Source organism: Anolis carolinensis, unplaced genomic scaffold (assembly GCF_035594765.1).
Source record: "Anolis carolinensis isolate JA03-04 unplaced genomic scaffold, rAnoCar3.1.pri scaffold_21, whole genome shotgun sequence".
Lineage (NCBI taxonomy): Eukaryota > Metazoa > Chordata > Lepidosauria > Squamata > Dactyloidae > Anolis > Anolis carolinensis.
In genome coordinates this window covers 1,399,955-1,407,878 of record NW_026943831.1, presented here as the reverse complement: position 1 = coordinate 1,407,878, position 7,924 = coordinate 1,399,955, and the positions used below count along the sequence as shown (strand labels likewise).

The 7,924-nt window shown below is 39.4% G+C and overlaps 1 protein-coding gene across 2 annotated transcripts in view; it reads left to right on the top strand.

The window, feature by feature from the left end:
* Nucleotides 1-4,159: 4,159 nt before the first annotated feature.
* Nucleotides 4,160-7,924, top strand: part of LOC103281476 (zinc finger protein 84) — a 60,657-nt gene continuing 56,892 nt past the window's right edge. The window contains exon 1 of one of the 2 annotated variants that reach the window (XM_062966467.1): nucleotides 4,160-4,458. The gene's annotated coding sequence lies outside the window, so the exon portion shown is untranslated. The remainder of the gene's footprint in view (nucleotides 4,459-7,924) is intronic. The other variant, XM_062966468.1, reaches the window with a different exon arrangement.

Genomic DNA, 7,924 nt, shown 5'->3' with positions numbered 1-7,924 from the left:
ATAATAATAATAACAACAACAAGCAAGGCCAAAGCGCAAAATGAGCTCAGGCTTACCAGGTACATAAAAAACAACAAAAAAGGCTTTTTTGCTTACGTTGGTAGAAAAAGGAAGAAAAAGGAGGCGATAGGGCCTCTGCAAGGAGAAGATGGGGTGATGGCGACAGGGGACAGGGAAAAGGCAGAACTGCTCAATGCCTTCTTTGCCTCGGTCTTCTCACAAAAAGAAAGCCATCTTCAACCTCAGCAACATGGAATGGACAAAGGATTTGGGGAAATCCAACCCCAAATAGGGAAACAAGCTGTCCAGGAACACCTGGCCGCTATAAACGAATTCAAGTCCCCAGGGCCAGATCAGCTACATCCAAGAGTACTGAAGGAAGGTTATTTCAGAACCACTGGCAATCATCTTTGAGAGTTCATGGAGAACAGGAGAAGTCCCAGCAGATTGGAGGAGGGCGAATGTGGTCCCTATCTTCAAGAAGGGAAAAAAGAACGACCCAAACAATTACCAATGTCCGGTCAGCCTCACATCGATACCAGGCAAGATTCTGGAAAAGATCATTAAGGAAGTGGTCTGCGAACACTTAGAAACAAATGCGGTCATTGCTAATAGTCAACACGGATTTACCAAAAACAAGTCATGCCAGACTAATCTGATCTCTTTTTTCGATAGAGTTACGAGTTGGGTCGATACAGGGAATGCTGTGGATGTAGCCTACCTGGATTTCAGTAAGGCCTTCGACAAAGTCCCCCACGACCTTCTGGCAAACAAACAGCGGCATAGGTGGGGCCAGGGACCCTTTGGGACAGACCCACGTTTGTCATGGCGGCCGTGAAGTCCTCAGTCTCAACTGGCCATTGGACCCCAACACCGGGCCCGAGACCACCCCCCCCCGGGCCGGCTCAGGTGGGGAGATGGATGGGCAGGGGGTGGGCGGCACACCAACAAAGCCCCTGTTCTGTCCCGGCCCCCAACCCTGAGACAAACACATGTTGTATTATTACGGGCTACACCTGGCCATGCTTCACTGTGGCTCAGTATTTATTTATTTGCAATATTTATATCCCGCCTTCCTCTCCCCCGAGGGGGACTCAAAGCGGATCGTATGATCGTATTGTTGGGAATCACCCTGGAGGACTCAAGTCTAGATGTAGTCAGATAGATGATAGAGTTACATTGAGGGAATCCTTTCCCCGTTTCCAAAGCATGCCTAGACAGGCTTTACTGTGTTTCACTCCATCCTGTTTACGTCACATCCCTGACTTTGAAGTTAGTACAAATGTGAATCTCCAGGGACACTAACTTCCCATTGGTCAGAATGTCTTTTATGGCCCCAATAAACTGGACCATGAGGTTGGAACCATTTTGGTTCTCTCTTCTTCCTTTGTTCTTCAAGCTAACACGTCCTGCCATCTCTCCTGGCTGAGTACGCCTGTCCTGTCTGGCACAAGTCTGCCCATGCAAAGCAGGTGGACATAGCACTGAATGAAACATGCAGAATCATCACGGGATGCCTTAAACCTACACCTGTTGATAAACTCTACAAGTTAGCTGGCATTGCCCCTCCTGACGTGCGACGGGAAGTTGCTGCTAACGGTGAGAGAAATAAGGTCGTAATGTAGCAGCTCTTGAATATTTTATTTAAAGACCCTAAAAATCCCTTACCTAGATGACCCTTACTCAAAAATCTTGTTTTTCCATGAAAGTGTTGACAGGACATGTTCTTCCTGACATTTGCTCTTTGCTCGCAATATAAGGTCATGCAAACTGCAGTAATGATTTGGCTGCCCGGATGATGTAAACGTAGGATGAACTATGAACATGTCACCCGAGGATAGTGCATACGTGGAGCAAGCTATGGACACTTCACCTGATGTGATGAGTAATGAGTTATATAAGTTACAAGGCAACTACGCATGTCCAAAAGGATTGTAATAGTCAGCAAATTCCATTGTCAGTTAGCTTTCTGCGCATGCTTCTGTAAAATTGTATAAATTGGAAAGCCACTACAGGCAAGGGGTGGCATTGCGTTTTCTGGGCATTAGCTAACATGGTCACCTGCTCTTGGCCAAAAGTAAACTATCTTGAAGACAACTTCTGCTGTCAGTCTGCTTTCTTCACCCGCGTCCAAACGAAATTCCACAACAGTCGAACATTGTGAAAGCCACCCTCTGCATGACTATCACCCTCCTCCCAGTAATAATAATAATAATAATAAAACTTTATTTATACCCCGCCACCATCTCCCCAGTGGGGACTCGGGGCGGCTAATGTGGGGCCATGCCCAGAGCAATACAATATAATAAAATATAAAAACAGCATATCATAGCACAATTAAAAGTAATACGATAGATAATAATAAACATCACATCAAGGAATCAAGAAACAGTAAAACAAGAGCAGGCCGCAGGAACACAAAGACAAAACCCGGAGTGAGAGGGACAGAGGGGTACTCCAATGTGGACAGGGACATATGAGAGTGGGGCAGTTTAGAGGATAGATGTTCGGGGGGGAGTAACACAGAAATATATAACAGAAATTACTCACCGAAAGCATAGCGGAAGAGCCATGTTTTCAGGTCTTTCCTAAAAGCTAACAAAGTGGGAGCTTGCCTGATTTCAGTAGGCAGTGAGTTCCATAGTCGGGGGGCCACAGCAGAGAAGGCCCTCTCCCTTGTACCCACAAGGCGGGCCTGGGATAAAGACAGTGGTGATAAAAGGGCCTCCCCGGAGGATCGTAATGATCGGGCAGGTTTATGGAGGGAGAGACGGTCACGGGGGTAGGTGGGTCCCAAACCGTTTAGGGCTTTATAGGTGATGGTCTGCACCTTGAGGGAGTGGATCTCTCCCTGTAACTTGCCCCCGTTATTAATCAGTAGACTCAAATCAAGGAAGGGCTTCATGAGAACCACCACTCCCTCCTCTTGATGTTCCTCCAGCAGCAACAAGGGTGTCCCTCTGGGCAGCCAAACCAGGCAATCCCAACTGGATGGCCCCCCACGAGGGTCTTCCTTCCTCCAGGGCAAACCAGGAATGGGCCACTTGGAAGTCCCTGAACAGACTCAGAAGCGGAGTGGGCAAATCTAAAGACAAATTGGCAAGGTGGCACTACCTGGAGGAATCCACAGTCACACAACTCCGCATATGAAGGCTTGCCCACAATGCCCTGCCTCATGCACGGAGGAGGAGTTGCTTAAAGCTACGGACAATGCGGCCGCTGTTGCCCGTTTCTGGTCTAGAACTATTTAGTTGCTTGTGATTTCCCTTTTTTCCCCATCATTTTTAAAATGTATTTGTTATGCAGTGCTTTTGACACGAAATAAATAAAACTTATAATATTGATAATCATATTATAATGTAATACAATATTATACTACTAATTTTTAAAATTATTTGTTATGCAGTTCTTTTGACACGAAATAAATAAAACTTATAATATTGATAATAATATTATAATGTAATACAATATTATACTAGTAATTTTTAAAATGTATTTGTTATGCAGTACTTTTGACACGAAATAAATAAAACGTATAATATTGATAATAGTATTATAATGTAATACAATATGATACTACTAATAATATATATGTTTATTCTATTTTCCTATTATTATATCATATTATATTTATTCTATCATTCTATTATTATATTATTATAATTATATTATTCTATTCTATTATTATGCTATTAATATATTTTATATTATTATATTACATTATTATATTAAATTATTATTCTATTATATTCCACTTTCATAGTATTCGATTATTATATTCTATTTTTCTATTATTCTATTAATATATTTTATATTATTATATTACATTATTATATTCTATTTTTATATTATTCTATTAATATATTTTATATTATTATATTCTATTATTATATTCTATTATTATTCTATTATATTCCATGTTCATAGTATTAGATTATTATTATATTCTATTTTTCTATTTTTCTATTAATATATTTTATATTATTATATCATTATATTATTATATTCTATTATATTATTATATTCTATTTCTCTATTATTCTATTAATATATTTTATATTATTATATTACATTATTATATTCTATTCTTTTCACATTACCTTCCTGTATTCCATTATTATTCTATTCTATTATCCTAGGATTATATTATTGTCATATTCTATTATTGTATGAATATATTTTATATCATTCTATTCCATTCTTCCGTTCTTTGTTTTATTATTCTATTATTTTCCCATTCATGGTTCTATTTCCGTATTGATTCCTATGACATCATTCTCTTCTTCTGATTCCTGGGAGGAGAAAGGGCAGAAGCCCCGCCCCCCGCCTTCGGGCGCCATCTTGGGGCCGGGCGGAAGTCCAGCGAGAGCGGGAGGCCTCCGCTTCCTAGAGGGGCGGCGCCACTTCCGGGCAGTTCCTCGAGGGCGGCGGAGAGCTGAGGAGAGCGGGAGGCGGCAGGTGAGGCGGCCTCGGGCCTTCCCTCGGGCCTTCCTTTGGACTACAACTCCCAGCCTTCCCGGCCACCCTCGGGCCCCTTCCTTTCCCCCCTCAGCCGCATCAGCGAGAAGGAAAGGGGCCCGAGGCCGGGGATGCTGGGAGTGGAAGCATTCTCTCCTGACGTTTCGCCCACCTCTGTGGCAGGCCTCCGCAGAGGCGGTGAGGTCTCTTAGGAACGAGGCCGGTGGGGCTGATTTTTATCCCCGTGGAAGGATGTCCGGGGCGGGAGGAAGGACGAACCCGTGTCTGTTCGAGGGAAGCGTGTAGAGCGCAGTTGGCCACCTTGATTAGCATTGAATAGCCTTGCAGATTCAAGGTCGGGCTGCTTCCTGCCTGGGGGAATCCTTGGGCGGGAGCGGTTAGCTGGCCCTGGTGGTTTCCTGCCTGGGATTCCCCTGTTTTCAGAGTGTTGTTTTTATTTCCTGTCCTGATTTCAGAGTTTTTTAAATACTGGGATCCGGCATTGAATTTATTTATGTATTTACTACATTTATATCCCGCCTTTCTCACCCCGGAGGGGACTCAGAGCGGCTTACAAATCAAATGTACATACAATATATTATTAGCCTAGCACAATATAAGCATTAAATTACTATATTGTACTATATCATAGTATGGTAATATTATTAGCATAGCAGCATATAAGCATTAAATTACTATATTGTCTATATCATTATATGGTAATATTATTAGCATAGCACAATATAAGCATTAAATTACTGTATTGTACTATGTCATTATATGGTAATATTAGCATAGCACAATATAAGCATTAAATTACTGTATTGCACTATATCATTATATGGTAATATTATTAGCATAGCTCAATATAAGCATTAAATTACTGTATTGTACTATATCATAGTATGTTAATATTATTAGCATAGCACAATATAAGCATTAAATTACTGTATTGTAATAATAATAATAATAAGTTTATTTATATCCCGCCTCCATCTCCCCCGAAGGGGACTCGGGGCGGCTTACAGCAAAATCAGATACAAAACAATAACAAAATACGAAACATCAAAATACAGTAAAAAAAAAACCAGTAATAATATATACACAATAACCAAAGGGAAAAAAAAACAGAAGCACAGACATTGAATTAAAACAATGAGGTTGCAAAAGTGGATATGCAAAGTGCACATTACGAGTTGCAAATTCAGAAATACAGTAGAGTCTCACTAATCCAAGCCTCGCTTATCCAAGTTTCTGGATTATCCAAGCCATTTTTGTAGTCAATGTTTTCAATATATTGTGATATTTTGGTGCTAAATTTGTAAATACAGTCATTACAACATAACATTACTGCATATTGAACTGCTTTTTCTGACAAATTTGTTGTATAACATGATGTTTTGGTGCTTAATTTGTCAAATCATAACCTAATTTGATGTTTAATAGACTTTTCCTTAATCTTATTATCCAAGATATTCGCTTATCCAAGCTTCTGCCGGCCCGTTTAGCTTGGATAAGTGAGACTCAACTGTAGATAAAGTGCAACAGATTCAATTAAGGTCACATTGGGTTGGGAGGAGCCCTGAATTAATATCAGGTAATCAGGAGAAGTGCGACCAATACAAAAGGTCAAGGAGTATAATTGTAATTAAGAAGATAGTTATGATTGTACTATATAATATGGTAATAGTATTATTAATATTACATTTAATATATAACATATAATTAATATTGTTATATTGTATTATTATTAGTATAAGTATATCCAATATATACAATAAGTATATATTGGATATACTTATATATATATATCCAATAAGTATATCCAATCTATATATATAAAAGAGTGATGGCATCACGGCAATTCACAAAACAACAAAAGTACAGGCCCCCCAACCTCAAAATTTGACAACACAACCCATCATCCACGCCTCAAGGTTGATACAACAAAAAGAAAAGAAAAATAAAGTCCTAATTAGAGGGAGAGCAATAATTTTTTTATCCAATTGCTGCCAGTTTAGAGGGCTAATCTCTGCCCACTTGGTTGCCTAGCAACCAAGGGACAGCCAGGTTTCAGTTAAGGGACAGGCAGGTTTAGGCCTCACTTAGACTTCTTCCACAGATTATCTAATTTGCACTGGATTATATGGCAGTGTAGACTCAAGGCCCTTCCACACAGCTATATAACCCATTTATAATCTTATATTATCTGCTTTGCACTGGATTATCTTGACTCCGCACTACTATATAATCCACTTCAGTGTGCATTTTATACAGCTGTGAAGAAGGGGCCTCATATAATCCAGTTCTGAGCAGATAATATAAGATTAGAAATATACAGTAGAGTCTCACTTATCCAACGTAAACAGGCCGGCAGGATAAGTGAATATGTTGGATAATAAGAAGGGATTCAGGAAAAGCCAATTAAACATCAAATTAGGTAATCGTTATACAAATTAAGCAGCAAAACATCATATTATACAACAAATTTGACAGAAAAAGTAGTTCCATGCGCAGTAATGCTATGTAGTATTTACAGTAGAGTCTCACTTTTCCAACACTCGCTTATCCAACGTTCTGGATTATCCAACGCATTTTTGTAGTCAATACTTTCAATATATCGTGATATTTTGGTGCTAAATTCATAAATACAGTAATTACTATATAGCATTACTGTGTACTGAACTACTTTTTCTGCCAAATTTGTTGTCTAACATGATGTTTTGGTGTTTAATTTGTAAAATCATAACTTAATTTGATGTTTAATAGGGTTATCCTTAATTCCTCATTATCCAACATATTCGCTTATCCAATGTTCTGCCGGCCCGTTTATGTTGGATAAGTGAGACTCTACTGTACTGTATTTACAAATTTACCACTAAAATATCACAATGAATTTAAAACACTGACTACAAAAACATTGATTATGAAAAGGCAGACTGCGTTGGATAATCCAGAACATTGTATAAGCGAATGTTGGATAAGTGAGATTCTTCTTTAATATGAAATAATTACTGGGATAGAATAATGCAGAACAATATAATCTCTAAAACCAGGACAGTAAATAAACGGGAATTCCACACAGGAAACAATCAGGGCCAGCTAACACCTCCCAACAAGGTATTCCTATCATCAAAGTCTGGCAAATCCTGTTTTCTCAGGGCCACAGACAGTAGAAGCACATAAAATATCGCAAACAACACCACTCTGAAAACAAGGGAATTCCAGACAGGAAACAATCAGGGCCAGCTACCACCTCCCAACAAAAAATTCACTCAGGGAGGAAACAGCCAGGCTTTAAAGCTGCAAGGCCATTACATCCTAATCATTTTTCCTAATTGCAGCATTCATACTTGCCTCCAACAAACAAAAAAAACCAATCAGAAATATTGTATATTCACAACCTTTAGGAAATAATATCCCCTGATGGCGCAGCGTGTTAAAGCGCTGAGCTGCTGAACTTCTG